At 41.0% G+C, this 23,721-nt stretch overlaps 3 non-coding genes across 3 annotated transcripts; all 3 read right to left on the bottom strand.

Moving 5' to 3' along the window:
* Positions 1-18,689: 18,689 nt before the first annotated feature.
* On the bottom strand, positions 18,690-18,763 carry trnat-agu (transfer RNA threonine (anticodon AGU)). The gene has a single exon. It is a non-coding gene; the product is annotated as a tRNA-Thr (tRNA).
* Positions 18,764-19,122: 359 nt separating this feature from the next.
* Positions 19,123-19,196, bottom strand: trnat-agu (transfer RNA threonine (anticodon AGU)). Its single transcript has one exon. It is a non-coding gene; the product is annotated as a tRNA-Thr (tRNA).
* A 3,451-nt stretch (positions 19,197-22,647) lies between these two features.
* On the bottom strand, positions 22,648-22,788 carry LOC130195999 (U4 spliceosomal RNA). Its single transcript, XR_008832150.1, has one exon. It is a non-coding gene; the product is annotated as a U4 spliceosomal RNA (small nuclear RNA).
* Positions 22,789-23,721: the final 933 nt, after the last annotated feature.

A 23,721-nucleotide genomic window follows, 5' to 3' on the forward strand; every position in this document is an offset into this window, starting at 1 on the left:
ATTTAAATTGCAGGAAGGAAGAAAGGGGGGCAATGTGGCCACCACCTTCTTTATTTAGAGAAAGGGTCATTTTTAGCCCTCATGAATCATCCTCACATCCTTTAGTTCCTTGAAGCTGCACCCATCGATATGATTTTATTATCTATGAACAGAAGTGTGATGTAAGAGTAATGTAAATGCTCGTAGTGGGAAACCCATCGTCTCTACAGAGCAGTTAACATCTGTAAACTCATTGTTTTGGTTTGACGGCACTGATTTGGTTCACATCCGTTTGGTTTCTGTTTTTAGGAAATATGTAGACACTGTATTTATTTTGAGTCGATGACTCCTACACCATCATGTCGCTGTAAATACTTATTAAAATGGCTGTTTTATGAAATTATTGACCCTTTTTTATTTGTGACAAATTCAGAAGACGGAACGTTTTGAGATACCAACGAACATAAACCATTATCATTGTTGGTTTTGGTCTTTGAATATGTAATAAAATCGGCCTCATCCTTTTTAGTGGGGCACACGTTGATAGGACGTGAGCTTAAGTGATACCAAACAGCATTGTGTTGTTTTAAAGTGTGCGTGCGTCGCCTGCCACTCCACACTCAGCCGGAGCCGATTAGCGAGTCCGTCAAATGCCTTTGAAGGGCACCAGAGGCTCAACTTTCCCGCAGCTCTTGAACGAGCTCAGGACAATAGCAAGTCAGATGCTCTGCCACATGCTTATCGTTTGCTGGTACTGCGCTGCTCTTTGTTGTAAAATCTGACCTTTTGGATAAAAAGGTCCCAGCTGACATTTTGGTTTAAAATTTAACTACGAGACAGAAACTTTAACAATTTCAAGGAGGGTAACGAGTACAGAGAAACCTTTACTGTGCTATTGTAACAGACACTTTACTACTTAATATCTGACTATTACACAAACCCAATTAGAAATTCTTTCCCAATTAAACCACAAGCAAAAGCTTGCAAATATTCAAAATGTTCAAAGGTTACAAATCATTTTAAAAATGCAATATTCTCTTTAAAAAAAAAAGTTTTTAAACCTAAGGCATGAAAATACAAGAGTATTTGAGAGAACATCTATTGCCACAGAGCAGCGGGAGACTGCTCCTATTAAGCTGCTCTGGGTGTTTTTAGTAAATAAAAATAGACGCTTTTATAAACTGAGTATTGCTGAAAACGTTGTTTGGATTTCATCCTTAGAGGAAAAATGGACGGAGGGGAAATGCACAGCCCTTGAGAGGGTCGACCTCACTGATCCCGCTTCAAGCTTTTATCTTCGGCATACATACGTTCACTTATCTGAGAGCAGTGCTGCCTGTAAAGTCACAACTAAACAAATGTGGTTTGTCGTAATAAAATAGATATAACGGAACAATGCATCCGTCCAAGGCCACCATAGTTATGTTTTTACGACATGCATCTGAATATAAAGTCAAAACAAAGCTAAAAAAACTCTGCTTAAAGTGCAGCGGTCACCATGGAGATATCCCCCAGCTGAGAAACAAAGAGCACGGAGACTGACCTTTAACCTTTGCATATGCAACATCATTAATGCAGAGAGAAGGGTCCTGCCCAACGGCCTGGACAAGGACATGTTTGTGCGCGTTTGTGTTATTGTGTGTGTGCCGGCGCGCGCACTTTTATAGGAGACACCTCCCTGAAAAGGACACGTTATTGCATCATCATCCATCACGGACGAAAGTATCATCGAGGACACTTGATGTGTCTTGTTCTGAATGAATTACCAACTCCACTAGAACTCTTCATCAGATGGAGATCATCAAGGAAAGCAGAGTTCATGAAGAGGTTCTTTAATCTGTTAAACCAGGTAAAGCCTGTAATGAAGAAGTTGAAATATGTTAGACTTTTACTGAGCTGGAATTACTATCTTGCTGATTCTTCCTTGATTGATGACTGGAAGAAGGTCAAATCAAGGTCAATGAAAAGAGAGAATAAAAACCTTACACAAGACAAATGTAAGATCTTGGGAAGATGGACCCCTCAATAACAATTTGTTTACATATTGCCAAGGAACTTTATTTTTACCAAGCTCTTTCTTAGTTGTTTCTCATTCTCCTTTTTACAATGTATTTACTTATATTATTGACAAACAGGGCAAGCATTGACTATTTGTAAAGCTCCTGTAAATCCTATAGTTGGCAATAAAACATTATTTTTTAAAGCTGAATGTATCAAATCCATGTCTGGCAAAGTTTAGTGAATAATTAGTTATTTTAAAACAGCTATTTTTCCTCAAAGTACAGTTTTGTTTTTTTATCTCCCCAATGTGTTATTACCAGTGATATTTACTAACAGTGAAAATAAACTGGAGGTGAAATCAGCCGGTTTCGCCGAGCATCTCAATCCAATCTGTGAACAATGGAACAATAAGAAGATTCTTTTGTCGACCAGCAAAATAAAGCAGCAGCCGCAGGTGGTGTGATTTTTAAATCAATCGCAGTCAAAATGAGACGCGGATGAGAAATGAATGTGGAAAACAGTGCGTCGCATACAGGCAATCATCGGTTCCCGTTTCATGCATCTCTGAGAGGATTGTCGACTTGAAGTAATCACTTTGCAAGTGAATCCCGGATTCCGCAGGAGGTGATGAGCAAAAATGAAATGACTGGCTGCGGAGGCGAGAGGCCGGTAGGCTGGAGTAGTGCATGTTGTGTCACATCAGTGAAGTCGCTGCAGCCCTGCAGGCCGGTCTGCTGCGTCGCGGTGGAGTGAGTTCACAGTCGATTGCCCCGAAATCCCCAATTTAGCACAGGAGTTGTGACATTTCTGGTAGGATTGCACATAACAACGCTAGAGGTGTTTCTGTGTGAATTTCGCCTCTCGCATGAACACGACAAGAGATGTGTTGCTTATCTTGCCAGTTGGATTCCTAGTTAAAAAGGTGGAGGGACATGGCTCTTGGGCAGAGGTTTGATCAAGCACTAAGCTGAGCCTGAGTACACTACGGTGAGACATTAAGACGCGGCACTTATTAACTAAGATGAATAATTGCTTTGATTCTGATGCTGACGTATGATACCTGAGGATATTATAACAAATATTCATCAAATACAACCCTCTCCTGAAACAAATGTGCTAACTCGCCCCCCAGGACTGTAGTTAATCGATAATATATGAAATATGATATGCAACTTTAACCTGCGAGAGACAACAATGTGCAATTTTGAATAGCTGCCAGCTACACTATGATGTTGTATTAATAAACTGTATATAGTAACTGGCTGCATTGACCTGCGATGGGGGCCCTTATAACCCTCCTGTTCCTCCCACTCTCTAAGCATTGTGAACAGTATGCCAGAACTGGAATAGTAAGTGGTTTGTAGGGTAATTTGGACACAAACTCATTTAGCAATACAAAAAAAGCTATATTTACTATGATTGATGAACCCAATATTTTATGCTAATGCTATCACATTAGTTTTTGATTCTCATTAAATGTGTCTGTTATTTTTCTTCTTCCTATGCTTTTCCACAATGGTTAAAAGAGATGCTGCATTGACGGGACGTATCGAGTGAGGTCTCATCGGTGTACCAGGCAGCTGAGCTCAGAAAGATGGCGATTCCTTGCTGCCACTGATCTGTTTTCTTGGCACACAAAGAGATTCATCTTTACCAGTGTGTTACAGCAATGCATTAAACAATAATACACAGACACTTACCAAACAATATTGTAAATTATTAAACAATAACACACATTCTATAACATGTATGAAGTTATGGTATATTAGTAAATCCTAATTTACATATTGCTTTAGTAAATTGTCTAATTCAACAATCCCTCCTTTTACACTATTCCATAGTGTAAACATCTTATGTAGTGAATTATTATTTATCATTACAATGAAGTATTTTTCTCTTTGTGGTTCAATTCAATGTTTTAATTCCAATCCTAAAGTCTCAGAGGTAGATGTTTCTACTTTTCAAGTTATAAAACAGATTTCAGTCCTGCATTAACTCAGTGTGTGTGTGTGTGTGTGTGTGTGTGTGTGTGTGTGTGTGTGTCCTTCTCCAGTTTCTGCTTCGGTCTCTGCTTTGTCCTTCTCCTTTCCAAAATGTTCTTCTCCTCAGTCCTCGTCCTCCATGTCTCCAGTTCCTTAATTATCTTGGAAATACACATCAGAGCAAGCAAGTTATTAGTCGCATGGCATCTTGTTCATACTACCTGTTTCGGTGTGGGCGGAGCTCATCTGATGGTGAGGCCAACACAGCAGGTACAGATGGAGGTTGGTAATGGAGAGGCAGGTCGCTGTGAAAGAGAATTATGAAGTACGGTTTCCACTCTGGGCTCTGTCTGACATCTGGGATGTCTGACTCCGCGGTCTCTTCTTCTCTCGGACGCCTGGAACGGTTTCCTGGGGGCCATTGTCAGACCTGATTCTCCTCGGAACACCATATCTTGGTATCAGCTCATTCTTTAGCCATTTCACAACTGTCTTTGCATCCTCTTTCCTGCAGGGGATCACTTCAACCCATCGAGTATATCTGTCAACCATCACGAGTAGGTATCTGAACCCTCTGCTTCTGTCCTCTGCTCCGAATGGCCTCGCAGGGGTCCTCAGGATGGCTCTCATGTCACCCACAGCCAGTGACGTGCCCATCAGAATCAGAATCAGAATCAGAAACAGGTTTATTGCCAAAGAATGTTCATATTAAAACACAAACAAACGAGGAACTTTTTTTGGCGGAAGGTGCAAGAATCGCGCCAAAGACACACCGCGGCCGTCCCCCGGCGCCATCTAGAAAAGGGTGGATGAAAGATGACAGCATAACATGAGGAAAGCCACCCCCGAAAAAGCCTAGAGGGGGTGCAGTGGAGGCAGGAGAAACAAAAAACACCATTGCACATAAGCACATACATCTTAGACATGACTTGCAACGAGTAGGAAGGGGGGGAGGGGAGGTAATCCAAAGACTGGGCGATAGCCCGCTATTGGGGGGAGAAGGGTAACCAGCACAGCAGCAGCCCCCCCGGTCCCACGCCACGGGCGCGGCGCGCCCCCCCTCCCTGTCACCCTGGGGGGGCAAAGCAGGCGAAGGCGTGGGATGGGGGGGGGGGGGTAGTGAGTGCATTTCAGTTTGTAAAGTTCGTGTGTGAATGGCCCGGTGTATCGTCCTCCCCCAGTCCATGGTGGCTGCATTGAGGGCTCTTATCCAAGGGGCTCCTCCTGACGTCAACGGGGGCAGTTTTTCCAGCACTAAAGGGATGACTTTTGGGGTGTACGGATGGTATTGCTTCCGTCCATCTGCCAGAGTCAGGATTGGGGCCTGTAATTGGGTCTTATTTTCCTCTTGTTCGCTTTCATCTTCTTCGCTTTCCTCTTGTTCGCTTTCCTCGCCTGACTTTTGTGCATGTGAACTTGTAGTCCCGGACTTGATGTTGGATCTTCCCCGGAGCCTACTTTGTGTTCCTTGAGGGCCTTTGTCTCTGCTCCAGCATTCAGGTAGGGCTATTTTGCCAGTAAAGTTAAGCAGGTGGCGATCTTCTTCAGGTGGAGGGGGGGGTGATGCAGGGGCCTGGATCGATGATCTGGCTCCCCCACTTGCTGTGTTGCCTAGGTTGGTTTGCATATTCACATGATGTCATCACTCCGGCCACCATTTGCCCTCTGACATGCGGTCCACTGCATGAATGGGGTCTCCTTCAGGGGCTCTCTCCATGCCGGGGGGGGGGGGGGATTCCTTGCTGCCACTGATCTGTTTTCTTGGCACACAAAGAGATTCATCTTTACCAGTGTGTTACAGCAATGCATTAAACAATAATACACAGACACTTACCAAACAATATTGTAAATTATTAAACAATAACACACATTCTATAACAGCATGTATGAAGTTATGGTATATTAGTAAATCCTAATTTACATATTGCTTTAGTAAATTGTCTAATTCAACAGGTCCCTGGATAATAACCAATCATCCCACCAGTTTAAAACTTTTTTTGTTATGCGAGGAACACGCATACAAATAAATAAATAAATACCTTAAACAAAAGGGTGTGAATATGAGAAGCTGTGTTTATATTGAAGGAGACAAGCCATTCAAATTCTGCTCAACAAAATGGAGCAGTCATTCAGTTCTCACTTGGCAAGTTGTGGCAGCTGTTTTATTCATTGTGCATGTTACAAGCTGTTCCAATGTCTGCTCTGCTTCCCACTGAATCCTGATGTAGACTCTGTCATTATTGTTCCTCCATCTGAGTATTGCTGCTGCCAAAATTGTTATAACACTTATTTATATGGCACTGGCTGACAAGGCTATCTTTCACTTGGCTTCGCCCGCCGGAGGTCTTTCGAGAGGCTCCGTGAGCGGATTCCTCATCACCGTGTTTACTTTGGTTGTGACACATACAACATGGGTGATGCAACGTTCCCCGTGCTCTGGTCTCTCCATCACACGCTGAATAAATTATTCACAAGTGATCACATCGCAGTCGTGTAATTATTATTGTCGGACCCCGACACCTCAGCAGTTTCTTAGCAACTGCTATCGGCAAATGTTCTGCTTCCACAACAGCAGGAATTTCCATCTAGTTGAAGCCAGACTCCTTGATCGTGGGACTTATCAAATAACGGTATCAGGGTTGTCCTAAATACAAATGCACTCAGTAACCAGAGCTATTGTGTTGCTTTGCCACTAACTCCTATTCTAAAATGTGTAATAAACATTTCTGTTTCTGTTTTCGACGCAACTTTTGGAAAAGCTGGCTGTCGATGCGAGAAGCTTAAAAGAAAAGACAGCGGCTCTGTGCACGCCGGTCGAGGAGATGAACAATATCTGGACTGCCCTCGTCAATTATTCATCCGCCCTTTAGAGCTGGCTTTAGCACTGCATGTCAGCATGGATGACAGGCAACCGCCCCGGGGTACAGGCTGAGAGAGTCGGCCTCGGTCTTAGTCAATGTGGCGGTGGCTCAGATGGCCGTGTGGACGGCAGCTGAAACAAACAGGAGGGAGCTCCAGACAACTGAGCGGGGACAGAGACGACTTGTTTGATCTGGGAATGTTTCAGATCAGTGAAATGACACTTGGGAGAAGTTAGCTTATTTTGACCACATAGTCACATAAATTAAACTCCCGTAATGCCCAAAACGCTTTTATATTTTGGATTTCCACCACACCTCGAGGCATTTTAAAATTACATCCATATTTTCGCTTTAGTGTGATATTGATTTGATGTTAGAAATCTGTGCAACGGTGAGCCTCAGTGTCATTTGTGTTTATTTTACTGCTCATTGTGAAACCGTGCTGAATCATTTAGAGCTTGATTGACATCTGACGGGTAAGTTGGCCTGAAGATAGTTTACTGCTGATGCATCAATAACATCAATATATGTCGTCTGATAGAAGAAATTGCAGTATAGAAATGTCATGAATATGGTTGAGGTCATTTCAAAACACTGTCGCTGCTACATAGAAAATGTTTTTAATAGTAATATCTCACAAAAGTCCTTTCAAATAAAAATTAATTAGTTGTTTGTGTAAAAAATATATCAGCTTATATATCATAATTGGATTACTGTAACTTTCAAATATCGTTACCAGTATCTCCTTAAGAAATCCACTAAAGGCCTCTGCAAGTCTTTTTTATGTTTTGTTCGCCATTTATTTATTTATTTATTTATTTGTATGCGTGTTATTCGCATAACAAAAAAAGTTTTAAACCGAATCGCATGAAATTTGGTGGGATGATTGGTTATTATCCGGGGACCATTTGATTAGATTTTGGGATCGATCGGGTCAAAGGTCAAGGTCAAGGTCATGAAAAGGTCAACATCTTCTTGAATCGCATGAAATTTGGTGGGATGATTGGTTATTATCCGGGGACCATTTGATTATATTTTGGGATCAATCGTGTCAAAGGTCAAGGTCAAGGTCATGGATAGGTCAAAATCTACTTTTTACCATAGCACGGTCAATTTTTATCCAATTGGCATGCAACTAATGCCAAAATGTTCATAATCCAATGCCCAATCTTGTGATATGCGAAGGTATGCGCTCTACCGAGTGCCCGTTCTAGTTGTGTCTGTTATGCTGTCAATAGTACTTTCACACAGAAAGCGAATATTCTAGCAAAAAAATATCGCGATTGTTTTGGAAAGGAGAGATTTTTGAATAAATGCATCAACCAATCACTGTGTGCTGAAGGAATATATTAAAAACATGCTCTACAGCAACAAGTATACAGTCTACCTTGTGTCACTGTTTACTAGAACATTCCCTCTCAGAGCATTTCACTAAAAGGAAACTTCAAAAAAAAGCTTTCACTAGTTTAGGCCGTACAACAATGTACCTCCGAGAGAGTGCCAGATGTTGCTCTTTTAGTATTATCTAGTATTTTACGTGTCTGTGTAATGTATTCTTCACGCCCCTGGTGAGTAAAAATGTTTTACTGTCACAGTGTAAAAACAATTGTTGTTTCTCTTGCTTTCCCACTCTCTCTAAACATTTTTTTTTTTAATCCTCAAGGTAGTTGCCTGTACATTAAATTGTTTTGCTGGCCATCAATAACATCACAATCTTACCCCATGTCCATAAGAAAGTACGACCCTGGGTATTGTGCTCAAGGCACGGATGCAAATCAGCACGGTTTCCTCTTAAAGTTTCCCGCAGTCATAAAGGGTAATTGTTCCCGATAAGGTGATGATCACACATTACAACACACCTGGGTGATCGTCTTGGCGTCCCCACAGAGAGGCGGGCGAACGGGCGGCGACGTGCTCGAAATTGAACAGCTAGCAATCCGTCCGTCTCCGGAGGAGGCCGTTTATCACATCCGATGACTTTCACGCCGCATCCCGCACGTTGTCGCGGCGTGGACCAGTTTTTCACTCAAGCCGGTTCCATCACTTCCTCCCATCTATGATCGATGGTGTCGATGCCATTCGGAGGAAGCACTCAAACGGGAGTCGACGACTCAAATCGACACACCATCCAATCTCCTGTTTCTGCTTCTCTTTAACGTGGGATATTAGAAGCTGAAGGTCTGCGCAGCGCTCTGCTTTCTTATCAGGATACCATGAGAACGTTGGCTTTCTGTGCTCATGCTTATTGTGTGTACAACATGGGATGTGGACTGATGTCCAGGTGAGTTCTTCTCATTGTAGAGTAGTTCTGAAACTGGGCACTTCGCAGATGATGGAAAACAGGCTTCCGGACGCGCGTGAATTAAGTTATCAACATTTAATGGCAGGAAGTGAAAACAAACATTCAAGATGCTCTTCCTCGGCCTCGGGGATACCTGTAGAAGAGACCCGATTTCTCCAATCCATGGAGTTTTATATTCAATGTCACCGGCCCCGGTCAAAACGTCACTTCCAGTCAAGTCGCGAAACAAGTATTTTCACAATAAGAGTCCTGTCTTGTTATTGTCCGCATTAAAGTCACTTTCACAATAAATGTCCCTGTTATTGTAAGTCACTTCACGGAATTCAACCGGCCTCGTCAATCTATAATACTAACATACAGTCACTCTCATGCAACATACATTAATTCTTGCCATTTACATTTGCATAGAGTATGCTTCATAATACATTAATAACAATATCAATATTCTCCCTAATATTTTCTATTATAATATCTTTCTATTTGTATTAATTTAAAAACATAAGACCTCTGCAGATGTTATCAAAATAAACTATTACAACCTAACATCATCCAGTCCTGTACGAAGAGAAGGCCAATTCAGGCGGAAACCTCTTTGTATCCGATTCTGAATTCAAAATTAAAATGTAAATTTCAATTTGATACGCAGCATCTCAAGTAGCTGTGACACTAGAACGTCTTTCATATTGCGTTCATGTTCTTGAGGAATACGTGATCTCTTGTATACAAAAGCAATACAATATTTACTTGTTGTTGATTGGGAATTTATGTTTTTTTCTCAAATATTAATCATTTTGAAGAACAACAAAGTTGCAATATACACTTTACTGTTGTTTAGTGTTTGCTTCAAGGAAAGCATGTTATCTTCGCATATTTAAGTAGCATTTTGATGCATAACTGAGAAAATAATTAGATAATTCAGAATCAGAATCAGGTTTTATTGGCCAAGTAAGTTTACACAAACAAGGAATTTGGCTTGGTAAAGTGACTCTCAGTGTGCTTACACAAAATATACATTACAACACAATACAAAACAAAAACAAAACAGTGCAGTACAAAACAAACAGTGCAAAACAGTGCAACGGTCTAAGAAGTTTCAGAAAGTGACTTAAGAAAGTATATACAAGGCGGAATGGCTATATACAGTAGCTGTGAAACAGTAGTGCAAGAACAAGTGGATAGTACAGTGATAAATATATAAATATGTATGCTACAGTGGGTTAGCTGTTTAGTAGTGAGACCGCGAGGGAAGAAACTGTTTTTGTGTCTGGAGGTTTTGGCGAACAGTGATCTGTAGCGTCTACCAGAGGGGAGGAGTTTAAATAGTTTGTGACCGGGTGGGAGGGGTCTGCGGTGATTTTTCCTGCCCGTTTCCTGACTCTGGAGGTGTACAGGTCTTGGATGGTGGGCAGGTTGGCACCGATGATCTTCTCTGCAGACCTGACTGTCCGTTGGAGTCTGTTCTGATCCAGTTTGGTGGCCGATCCAAACCAGACAGTGATTGAAGTGCATAGAACAGACTCTATAACTGCGGTTATAGTGTTTTGTGTTTACGATGGTATTCGGAGCAAAAACCTGTACTATGAAAATGTGTTACATTCTTAGCACTGATTGGCTCTCGGGGAGTTGGGGCGAGAAAAGCAGTAGCGGATGAGGTAAGGAATATTCAGTCATATTTTTTTTAAACATAAATCTGATGATAAAAACCTCTGAGTCACATGCTCTTCTCTTTGACATTTAGGTTGCTGTGTTTTCTTTTGTTTGAGTGCTTGCTTTTTATTCAGTCCTCTCACAGCGGAGAGAGAGAGTGATGGGTGACAAAAGCTCCAGTCGAGGTCCAAACCAGTAACGCAGTCTTGCCGGCACAATACAATGACAAGGGCTCTACAAAATAACCCCGATTCTAATTTGCTTGTAGTGTCCAAAAGAAAGAACGAGATGTTCCAGGAAGAAAGTTTGAGTTTATTTCTGGTGCCTTCTTGTCTGCACAGCGTGTTGACTTTGAAGTCGCCACATTTAAGGATGCTAATTTGTAATTGAACGAGATGATCTGGCACAACTCATGACTCTCAGTAGGAGAAGCTTGTTTGGTGTTGAAAGCCTCTGTAATTAAAGTATGATTGCTTTTCTAACTCAATAACTGAAATTAGCTGATGGACCAAACACCAGTAGCTTAACTATTTCGCCACATTACACTCACGTTTTAATAGTTGTTTTCCAAAAGGATTAAATAAATGACTATAAAACTAATTATTAAATAGATGCTATACATGTTAGATGATTTCATGCCAGTTGTTTTATTTGTTATGTTTCTACACCAAAATGGCATTTTATTATACGACTCATTTTTCAAGCAGAATCCAAGATAATAACATCACCAGAGACACACAGTCCAACCAGAAGTACGGCCAGATGGTGAGGTTGCTTCACAGTTTGCATCTCTTACTGTTCTGTGACCAACTGGTTTCATCTGATCCATAAACGGTATTCATCTCTATCTGTTACATAAGCTTTCAGATGGGTTTGTTATGATACACGTGTCTGGTTGGCATTTAAATATCTATATTTTCAGAAGAAAATAGAATAATTTCAAAATACGGTTTCTAAATTGTGTTAAAAAAAAGACATTTTCAATTTGTGGTGAAATATTTCACTCCATATTACATACAGTATTTCTATTTGTAATTTTCTCTGGTTTTGGTTCCCGTTCTGTCTTGCCTCCCCGATAATGTCTTGCCCTCTGTGTTCAGTGGGCGGAATGAGAATCTGCCTGACAGGAGATTTGTCATGGATGCTGACCATGTCCTGACGCTCCATCACTCCCAAGTCCCTGTGACCTGGCAGACCTCACACCCAAATCAGCCTGCTCTTTAGAAAATAATAACGACTCACTGGAACAGGTGGAAGGTTGGAACGGAAATCAAATAATATACTCGGCTACGTCCATGTTCCTGCATGCTGGTCACCGCATTGACATTTCCCGTATGTCAATAGATCCACTCTCCGATAGAGCGGACTTAGCGGCTTTGGCGCTCTTTGTACAGAAAATGTCAAATCCGGCTGTTTTCATTGACAGATCTTTGGGCCCCACTGTTCACCGACAACGCTTCTTTCTTTAACAAACGATTACAGCATGCTGAGTCAGTCGGCAAAGTTAAATGGCAAAACAGTTGGAGACTTTGGAGTTTGTTTGGTGTGTTATTTTCAACTCATTTTATGCAAGTAAAAGCAGGCTTTGAAATATTATCGAGTCAAATTGGACATCAGACTCGCTTGTGGTTTTCAGCAGGATGTTTCACTATGGCCTATAACGTTTGGGCAACGTGTGAAAGCCTCACCGCCAACGAGTGTCGAAGGCTTTAATCCGCTCCTTTTTAATTAGCTGCAGTGAGATAAGGACCAAATAACTGGCGCGGTTCAGTTTCTGTTTTTCTGCTTTTTCCTCCAGCCGGCCGTCTCTCCGTCTCTTTCAATCATATCACGAATGAAGAACAAAAACATATCCTTAAGAACTAACTGCACCACGTATCGTTCTGCCCTGACATCCAGCATCCGCACTGCTTAAGCATCAAGGTGTCAATCAAAAGTGCTCATTAAAGTGGGTGAGAATGCACCACTGGTCCCCATATGTCTTCATTAATTCAGTGCGGCATTTCATTAGCTAATCATATCTTTTGTTGTTACTTGCCGTACCCACCATGTGGTCCAAAGGAGGAGACACCCAGCCATTTCCTCATGCATCCAGTGAATGGTGTCAACTGTGCCATTATGGGGTTAGTCCAACTAGGGGAGGGGGGAGCAGATTATGTAACGGTATGTAATTAGGTTCATTCTGATGTGTTATGCATGTGTGCAAGGCACATACAATGTTACAGCCTTGTGTTTCTACCTGAAGTTTAGGTTTAAAGGGGTAGCTTTTGTAACTTAACATATTTAACCCTCCTGTTACCTTCACATTTACTCACATATTTTACCCTCGGGGTCAATTTGACTCCAGCGATAAAAACCTCCAGAAAATTATTAGAATTAATATTGTTTCCCAAGTTTAAGTGTGAGGTACTTTATGTTTGTTCGTTGACTACCTAAATAGCCCTTTAAATATATAAAAAAGTTGATATTTCTTATATGTTTGACACAGTGAAAAACAGCCTGGGGTCAAATTGACCCGAAAGAACACCGACATTAAACATTGAATGGGGTCAAATTGACCCTAAAGGTAACAGGAGGGTTAAGGAAGTGAATAGTTTCACCTGCACTCATGGTGCAAACTAGATCCAGCTGATTGGAGGCTGTATATAACCTGATGCCTTTGGCTGTTACTGGGGGGAAGAACATTTCTGTATAGCATGTGAGGTTATGTTAATATAGGTTACCGTTATTCGGTTACGTTTTGTTGTTGTTGAATTGTTTATTTATATAGTTTTAACTCCTTTGCTTTCTGGATAGAGTATCTCATGTCTGCTTCCTATCGTTTTCCGAGCCGCTCCGGTCAGGCTTCACTACAGTGACCTTACAGAAGATGATGAAAAGTGACCCAAAAAAACCCGCTCTTTCCCTTTCTTAGTTATGGACCTTGTGACCATGGGACCTCAGAATAAACGCCATGGCAGCCTCGAGACCTGCTGGACCCTAATGATTCATTTAACTGCCAACGGAGGAGCATATATGATTATGTCCTCTAAATTTGATTTGTACGGCGAGATGAATCACTCTTCAAATGACTTCATATTTATGTTTCATGGGGGGCGACCAACCACAACACATCAGTGGGAATGTACTTGCCTTGCTATATTAAACATTATGCTTCCGTATGAATTATGCATCCCATATAAATGTGAAAGTGGATTATGTGCTTAGATTAACACAAATTAAATTAGGTAAAACAAAAGACAGCGTGTAGTGTAAGTGACACTTGGCCCTAATCTGGGATTTACAAACTGACAATCAAATAATGCTTAAATATGAAATATGAAATGATATTGGTTAAGCCTCCTGCTTGATGTTCTTCTCTGATTGAATGTTTTGAATGCAAAGCACACCAAAATGAACAGTTTCAACAATTCTCAAAAGAAGGTTGACTAATTTATTTCACTGATAAATACTACAACTATAGTAGTAAAACTGTTATTTATATTTGATGACAAACATCTGATATTCTGCAGTAAAACTTATTCAGTGTTTTTCCTTAATTAACTTAATATTTCTACTGTAATAAGTCAGTAGATATGCATGTTACTGTCTGACAAAACTGACTGCAATCATTCACTGCAGTTAATTAAAGTTATACGGATCAAGAAGAAAACATTTTAAAAATGTAATAATCATACAATCATGTTAATCTTTTTTTACTTGTTTCATCTAATTATTCAGGCTACTTAAAGCTGCACGAAATAGAGCAAAACCTAGATAGAAATCTGAAAAAACTGAGTATCTAATGTATACATATACTAATGTTGTTTGGCCTCTCAAAAGAACATCACAAAGATGACAACATGAAGGTCCAATGACGAAACCCCTCTGCTTGAAACGTTCGGGTCCGTTTCCAGTGAAATAAATCCAGCGCATCCTTGCCCAAGGCATCCACAGTCTGTTAACCACTTACCCCGCATTGTAAAACACTCTGCAGGCACGCCGGTGCAATGCACAGTTTGGCAAGAACATCGAGTCTCTTGAAGCAGCGTTCCTCTCTTTGCCGCTAACCAACTTCCTTTTGGATTGGGAACAATGGCTGATTTAGGTAAACAGCCCTTCGCAAAAGCAATGCTCATAAATTGCAGCGGTCGCTTTACTGTTGGGGCTCCTGCCGTCAACTCGTTGCAGATTCAGAAACATCTGCACCATGAACAGCGCCGGTCGACCCGGTTCAGATTATATAACCTCCTTTGTGATTAACATAATTCATAATGTGCGCCGACATGTTTTGCCACGGCAATCCAGAAGAGTTGGCATCAAAATGACTCGTCGTTGCGAGTGTTTCAGTTTCTTGATTGACCGTGGTAACTGGTGACTTTCAGCTGAACACATCCGTGGTTGCTCGTGGTAACATATGTAAACGGTTGGCTTAGTGATGCTCATTTGATGGGTACCAATTACTTTTGGGCGCTTTTAATCTCTCCTGTCCTGGGCCACACACACACACACACACTGCTTGAAGTCAGGATCCTTTCTATTGCTCCCCCGTAAAAGTCCATACTTTTTTTAAATTTTAGCAGTGTGAGGATCTCACACTTCAGTTTGTTCAACACCCCAATGTTCTTCAAAAAGAAGAAAACCTGCACAGTGTTAGATTAGCGCAAGCAACACCAGAACCCATTTTTAGCCGGCTCTAACAAGTGGCGAGAGGAGAACAGATGAGACGCAGCATGGAGGTCCGTGACACCGTGGAGTCAGACGGAGAGTCTTCATAAACTCCCACCTGATGTCCCAACCTCAAAATACCACACCTTGTTAAAATATCCCAGCTGAGCCACGAGAAAACACGGTCTAAGTCTCACTTCATACTTCTATCACTCAATTAGTGGAGCGCCTCTCGACAGTGCTGTGACAGAACACAATGTCGGACAATAGGCCCTCAAAGTATCAAGAGTGAAAAAACACTTTCTAAACATTGTTCCCGGCTGTCAAAAGTGAACAAAGCCAGAACATCGCAGCTTACTTGGATTTCATCGACTCTTTGGCGGTCACGCGTTTAAACTAGATTGCCACCTCTCAGCAGACTGCTAATTCAAATTAAATAAATACCCCACCTTTTTTTACAGTTCTGCGAGTATTTTAAAGCACATTATTGTTATACGCCACTATCCTTTAAGTAGAAACAATTTCCTACTCAACCTTGTGTAAGCCTCTTGTCTTTGATGGGCACCAAAATAGCCCAGCACAATTAAACTAAACAATAAAACATTCAAATTGGCACGATAGCATCTTTGTCTTTATCGATTAATGTGCCCATCTAGACGGATAATTGTTGCTCATTTCCTCTGACTAATTGCTTTTAGCCAGCTTGGACCATCTACGTCGTTGCAATGGGATTTTAAAGGAGCAATGGTTTTCTTAAGTATTTATAGGGCTGGTTGGTAAAACTCACTGCCTTCAGTTCATGCTGCTCTTTAACTGTCTTATTTAAGAAGGTTAACATACCTTGGATGTATTGGGGACCTTGGGATTGAATGTTTTTAGACTGCCTACATATTGGCGGTTTAACTTCAGCCCCTTGTGAAGGCACTTGTACAATATGGCTCTGGAAGTGCTGGGGCTCAAATTTTCTGCAACGCGTCCGACAGGATGACTCTCAACATAACTCAAAGTCTCACCAGGCATTACGGTGATTCAAGGGCAGGTCAACATTTGGTCACGCTGTAATTTCCAATCAAATCAAAGTTCTTTTCTAACTTTATTTGTGATTAAAGTGACTAGATGGTAAAACTACACGCCATCCAAGCTTGGATAATGTTGTCGAAGAAATCCAATTAAAAGCACCTGGATCCCGAGGAAACTGGGGAGACCGGTACCTATTAAATAACTATTTCTGAGAGAATAGCCCGCGGCTCTCGGGGCTCTGCTCCTAATTTGAACAACCGACACACTAACACGCGCATGAAGGAACACAAAAGCACACACCAATACACACCGACTCTAGATCTCAAACGAGGTCCTCAAACGAGGTCCTGAACACGGTCTTTTAATCCTGAGTATCTGACGGTACCAAGTGGGATCCAATAAAATATTTAAATGACACATTGAGGTAAGTAGTTCAACCGCATATGAATGATTGTGACATTGTGCATTGCTCTGTATGTAAGAGAGAGGATTTTAAAGTGAATCCTATACTCTAGTTTGGGGGTGATGTGAGTCTATTTGTCCTATAGTCAATAATCTGGCAGCAGCATTCTGGATTACCTGGAGAAAAGTGCATTACAGAAGTCAATATGAGAAGAGATAAAAGTGTGTATGATCATCTCTAATTCCACTGCTGATAATACAGACCTCAGTTTGCTCATGTTTCTTAGGTGGAAGAAACAAGCTGCTTAACATGAGTCAAACGACAATGATTGGTCAAATATTACCCCAAAATACTGGAGGTCCTGACTTATAAAGTGTATAAAGTTCAATCATTTATATATGAATACAAGTTAAATCAGGTGGATTTGAGGACAAAAATGTAAAGTTCAGGAAGGAATCGTCTTTAATTTAGTTGATAATGATCTATTAAAATATACCCAGTCCCTGTCTCCATCAACCTCCAACATTATATAAACATTTGGAGCAGACAGACAAATGTAAGAATCAGTCATTGGATAGATCTCTACATTGTATTGGCGCTGTGGCTTAGATGGTTAAAGCGCCTGTTTAGTAAACAGGAGATCCTGGGTTCGAATCCCAGCGGTGCCTTTTCACCTGCAGCACGAAATTACCTTTCAGTCACTGTACAACGGTGAGTGGGACAGGTTTATTGACTAACTAACAACGTTCATCACGGAATTCCACTCGGGCTCTTTCGTGGACCAATTTTATTTCCCTTACATATATTTATACACTACCGTTCAAAAGTTTGGGGTCATCCAGACAATTTCGTGTCTTCCATGAAAACTCACTTTTATTTATCAAATGAATTGAAAATTCAATAGAAAATATAGTCAAGACATTGACAAGGTTAGAAATAATGATTAATATTTGAAGTATTAATTTTGTTCTTCAAACTTCAAGCTCAAAGGAAGGCCAGTTGTATAGCTTAGATCACCAGCATAACTGTTTTCAGCTGTGCTAACATAATTGCACAAGGGTTTTCGAATCAGATATTAGTCTTCTAAGGCGATTAGCAAACACAATGTACCATTAGAACACTGGAGTGATAGTTGATGGAAATGGGCCTCTATACACCTATGGAGATATTTCATTAGAAACCAGACGTTTCCACCTAGAATAGTCATTTACCACATTAACAATGTATAGTGTGTATTTTTGATTAATGTTATCTTTATTGAAAAAACAGTGCTTTTCTGTGAAAAATAAAGACATTTCTAAGTGACCCCAAACTTTTGAACGGTAGTGTATATATATGCTTCCTTTGGGTAATACTATCATGAAACACGCCATCAACTTGCATTGTTATGCAGATGATACTCAATTAGATCTATCAATCAAACCTACTTGTGTCCTAGAGTCTTAAAAAGTAGGAGGGGACTACCACCAGTAGCCCTGCATTTAGTGAGCGCAGCTCTCTAGTGGAGCAATATGGTACTACGAGCTCCTTAAGATATGATGGTGCATCACCAATCAAGGCTTTATAGGGGAAGAGTAGCATTTTAGATGTGATTCTTGATTTTACAGGGAGCCAGTGCAGAGCAGCTAATGCAGGAGTAATGTGATCTCTTTTCTTGGTGTTAGTGAGTAAACAAGTTGCAGCATTCTGGATTAACTGGAGGGAGTTAAGAGACAAAGGAAACAGATATAAAAGGTAAATAAAGTCGGTCGAAGCAGAGAATCTTGTGGAACTTCGTGATTAACGTTGGTGGTGGACCGACACAACGTTACAGTAAGTGAATGGTCATTTCGGGTTGTACGAGGAAAAGGCACCGCTGGGATTCGAACCCAGGATCTCCTGTTTACTAAACAGGCGCTTTAACCAACTAAGCCACGGCGCCGATGTGGTTAGGCCTGCAGTCCAATAATTGATTATTACTTGCGTCTGTCTGAACAACAAGACAAGAATACAGAAAGTAACATGTCCTCAACATCGTCTAACTAGAAAAGTACCATAATAAGAGCCAATTCAGTGCGACTGATGTGCTAATCTGTGTTTTAATCCAGATATAGTCGGAAAAGATGTGTTTTTATTTTCCGGCGGAAGATGTAGAGACTTTCTGCTGTCCGGATACTTTCTTGAATTTTACATTTGTGTCACGGAAGCACCTGACCTTGTGGAACTCTGTGATTGGTGGTGATCATTAACCCCACACACAGTTTGAGTGACTGAAAGGTCATTTCGTGCTGCAGGGTGAAAAGGCACCGCTGGGATTCGAACCCAGGATCTCCTGTTTACTAAACAGGCGCTTTAACCAACTAAGCCACGGCGCCGATGTGACACTGACATTAGTCCAACATTTTAGCTCAGTGCGAAATAATATATAGTTTCTTTGTTTGAAGTCGTCTGCACAGAACTTCCCGACGTCGAGCAAAAGCAAATTGATAATCACTCTCGGGCGTCCGGCTCTTTTATTCCCAAACACGACGCGGGGTCGTCTTGCCAAAATCAAAGACGGCAGAAACGTAGCAAAGAAAGATGAACGCGAAGAGCGGAGGGGGGACCGATCACCTCTGCCTGAAGGGCCTTTGAGAGTAATTGAAGCTGAAACATAATCACGAAGCGGCGCGGGTGTCAGGGTGTCACCGGAGGCAGCTAATTGGGGGCAACCCCTCGGCGATGTACACGAAGACGGCATTAGAGCTTTGGAACAAGTTTAATTGGGTGTGTTGAATAACTTGATGACTTTTGAGGTTTTCGGTTCATTCATGTCATCTCCACGTTTCTGGTTCTCTGCCAAGAATAATGGGCCAATTATTCTGATCAACTCCGAGGAAGAGCCCATAATTGGACGTGAATCAAAGCATCTCTTTTAGAGTTGCACCTGTTTTTTTGTTTCTTTGTAGGCTATGGACCGAGTGATGTCTCACTCTTTGAAGAGAAACGTAACCGGATTTGTGACAAAAGGGATCAAAAACACACAAAAAAGACCTGCCGCCAAGCAGATTGCAAATTATAGCTTGGCTGAACAAAAGATCAACAAAACAAAAAAATAATAACATACGATTAAAAGAAGTTTTTGTTTACTCTCATCTTGAAAAAAGTCTCTATTTGTCATGTTGTTCACGCTGATTACAGTCTTCATACAAACGAGTGGGAGGGACGGGGCATTTAATTGCAATGTATGAAAGTGGAGTTATTATTTCAAACACCAGTGCTGTTTTATTACCAACCGTGGTGCCCCCCCCCCTTCCCCCCTCCCCCGGTGTGTTGCCTTTAGTCTATAAACCTGTGTCTGTGTGGACTCCACACCTTGTTCAGAGTAGGAGGGGAAATGACTTTCTGTGACGTGCCGGTGTTTTCCTCCACAACTGTCAAACCTAGAAAGTAAAAAACCAACTCGCAGGAAGAGGAAATATTCTCACACGTTTCCCAACAGAACTGAGAGACACAGACACGGAGTGAGGATACGCCGGTTTCCATAGCAATTGCCGGCACTGTCACATGGTTACCTAGGAACTAGTCCTATGATGCTGTGCAATGTGTGTGTTTATGTTTGGCAAGTCTCCAGCTGTCTCTTACATGGAACAAAGACATATATTTCCCTTTTCTGGCGGATGAAGAGAACTTTCAGGGGTATTTGAAAAAGGTCGGAGTTTGAGAGACGTAGAATGCGTCGAGAAGGAAGAATAAGTGCATCATATCTCACATTTTCTGTCTGAGAGCATCTTCACATGAAGGACACCGGGGTCACATAGAGGTCAAGAGGACCACACACGGGCATCAGCCACTGTGAATCTTCATTTGGTGCATGCGGACGGATCAATGCACAGTGGGCGTGTTTGTGTGTGCGTGTGTGCGTGTGCGTGTGTGTGCGTGTGTGTAGCGGAGATAAAAACAAGGTGCATTAGGGGGTCAAACTGAATGAAGATTAAATGCAAAGGCCCCCAGTAATTTATGCAAATATGAGTCATTTTTCAAAGCCCCCCCCCCCACACACACACACACACACACACACACACCGCTATCCACACAATTGAATTATCAGGATGGAGGAAAGCAACTGGTTCCCAATAATCACATTTGAAAATGTCTTATGATTAATTATTGATACTGACCGAAACCAAAGAGTGATGACACATGAAGATTTTGACGAAATACATAATTGCTCAGAAACATGTCTAAATAATAACATATGTTTTAACGGTGCAAATGCAAACGCATTCAAACTAATATTAAATGAAGTCTAATGGCAATTGTGTTTTAGATAATGATGTTTTAATGAATAGAGAACGCAGTAACCCCCACACAGTTGAATGTGAGCAACGCAATTTCAAAAGGTAATCCATTAACTAAATGAAACATCCTGGTGAGTTCTACTGATCCCAGAACAGTTCTCTGCAGCTACACATCTAGTGTGTGAACGACAGCTACTCTCCTGAAGGTAGAAATGACAACTCCATCACAGTAACAAGTATGGACGGTGTGAGAGAGTGAGACTAATAAGTGTGCTGCATGACAGCAGTGAAAGAGAGTGTTCACGGGGTGACGGGAGGTTCGAGCTCGTCTGCCTCATGACGAGACTGCCTTGATTATAAACCCCCTCACCCTGTGACTGCCTAATACCCACCTTTCTTCTAATCAGACATCACTGCAATTACGGTTCTCTGCAGGGTGGTTAAAACATCAATCACAGGAAACTGTGGAGCACAACACTCTTTCATGATGCAGCAAATCATCCTCGTCAATACCTCTGACACTGATAATTGTCTAACATCTTTCAAACACACCCGTACTTTTTTCTTCTTCTCACGTTGCTAGAAAACAAACTGACTCATGTTTAAAGCTTTGAAAGCGTTTCCTCCTCACCTCCGCCATTTTCTGTTGAAGTGCGCCCTCTGCTGGTCGAGTGACCGCATTGGTCACCAGACTGCTGTGTGCAACCGGATCTCCAGGTTTCCCTTCCAGAACTATAATTCACTCGAACTCAATAAGAATGAGGACAGACATGCTGGAGCTTTATCAATATAATTTTTATTTCACAGTAAACTGCGATACTACCTTACAAGAGTGCCGTCATGTTAAAGGGAGTGCGGATACTCCTCAAACTACACACCGGAAACTAAAAACACATATTTTCCGACTATATCTGGAGTAAAACACAGATTAGCACTTCAGTGGCACTTAAATAGCTCTCATTATGGTACTTTTGTCGTTCGACTATGTTGAGGAAAGGTTACTTTCTGTATTCTTGTTGTTCTTAGTTTGTACTCTTGGTTGATGCACTTATTGTAAGTCGCTTTGGATAAAAGCGTCTGCTAAATGACATGTAATGTAATGTAATGTAATAAATGTCCCCTTTTGGAGAACCGTTGATCAACATCACCAGCAGGACGTTAAGGTGAAGTGTAGAGACATTGAAGTGTGTGCGCATCAAGATACAAAAGTACTTTGTTAAAATGAACAGTTAAACTCATTATATTATACAAAGATATCAGGTCTCCTAATATCCATAATATAGACAATAAAGAATAGCAGTAAAGTACACTCATACAAGTATGTTTATAACGAGAATAAGTGGGGATTTGCAGAACTTGACGTGTAAGCAACGATTAAGAGTTTGCAACTGTGTCTAAATGATGTGACATAAAGTTGCTATATTTAATTGCGTATCTAAATAATTACAGATTGAGTGGAATCCATATGGAGATAAAGTTGTGTATTATTTTTAATTAGGATCTGCATTTCTAAGGTTCGACCGTATTATTTTCACAAAGTTACAGGTCTCCTGAGAGACCGTCAAAAATTGCCTTCGCCGACTATATTGCAAGTCGTCTAGGCGGGGTATTGGGTAAAGTTTTCAACCAGCAATAATCGCGCCTCGGATAAACCTCATGGGCTACGATACTGCCACTGCGCAAGGCTGACGTCATCACAACTGGAGAGCGATAGTCTCTCAAGTGCCCACGTCCCTCTTTCACGGTTTACATGCTGCTGAACGACAAGACAGGAAACCAGCTGGGCCGGATGTTAATTTCCTTATCGGTGATTGGTTGAGAGAAGTCTAGGAAATCATCGCGTAGATGAAACAGAATATACTTGATTATTAAACTAAATCATTCATCCATCTGGATTGTTTTTCGTGTTGGTTGAAGGATAGTATAATTTGTGTTATTAAAACTGAACGTCTTACTTCCAGAACTAACTTAGAACATATATATTCATTTTAATTTTGATTACCAAAACTAAACTTTTGTTCAGCATTCTTTACTGTTCTTCAATTATTATTTTGCATATTTTATTTTTAGCTGTGGTATTTCTGGAAATGTAGAGGAATATCATTGATTACATACACCTCCTATACAATGTTAAGTCATTAAATGCATACATTCATTGGTGTCCTCTGTCGTCTACATTTTGGTTTTGCATCTGTTCTTTTACTCATTTGAGTTCTCCTTATCAAGTCCTGCTGTAATCTAAAGAGGACATCCGGGGCTTTCAAACGATACCACATGTGTTGGGGTGGGATGATGACAACTTCCTGAAACTTTTGACGCGAGATCAGGCAGCAAATTTTTTAGAAAGTCAAAGGTTAAGTCAAATATTGCTTATTTATTGTCTTTTTTAGTATGATATTCATATATGTTCTTGTTTATTAACATGTCAGGAATAATATATTTAGATTTGACAGCATTGCAGTTATTTGTTTATTTAATTAATACTCCTTTTATGAATCTCCATTATAGTGGACAACGAGAGACAATGTATGTATTTAATGACTGAACATTGTATCTCCCTGAGAACCGAGGGAAACCCGTGTCTTGTAACTTCTTATGGGGAGTATACCAAATGAAAAAG

This window comes from Pseudoliparis swirei, chromosome 6 (genome assembly GCF_029220125.1).
Source record: "Pseudoliparis swirei isolate HS2019 ecotype Mariana Trench chromosome 6, NWPU_hadal_v1, whole genome shotgun sequence".
In the NCBI taxonomy this organism is placed as follows: domain Eukaryota; kingdom Metazoa; phylum Chordata; class Actinopteri; order Perciformes; family Liparidae; genus Pseudoliparis; species Pseudoliparis swirei.